Raw genomic sequence first — 341 nt, forward strand, 5'->3', positions numbered from 1 at the left:
TAGGATGCGTAGAGCAGGACAAACAAGCAGAAATCCACAGTGACACACATCGCAGTAAAACTGCCGCACGTCAGAGACAGGCAAACACCGGAAGCAGCTGGGGAGAAAAGCCCCCCAGGGCGATGCGGACCAGCGCCCCGAGGACTGACCCAGCGCCTGTGGAAGCAGACGGCGACAGAGGGGCGTCTCTGAGAGAGATGAGCGAAAACAACTGTCAAGCTGGCGGCTAAACCCTGCGACGCCGCCACTCCGGAGTGGGAGCGAAACGAAGCCACTCAGACAACAAGTGAGAGTTCCCACTGGCGACCTGCGCTGGAACACTCTTTAGAGGCTGCGTTCTG

The sequence above is a fragment of the Propithecus coquereli genome, unplaced genomic scaffold (genome assembly GCF_000956105.1).
Source record: "Propithecus coquereli isolate 6110/MARCELLA unplaced genomic scaffold, Pcoq_1.0 Scaffold701, whole genome shotgun sequence".
In the NCBI taxonomy this organism is placed as follows: Eukaryota; Metazoa; Chordata; class Mammalia; order Primates; family Indriidae; genus Propithecus; species Propithecus coquereli.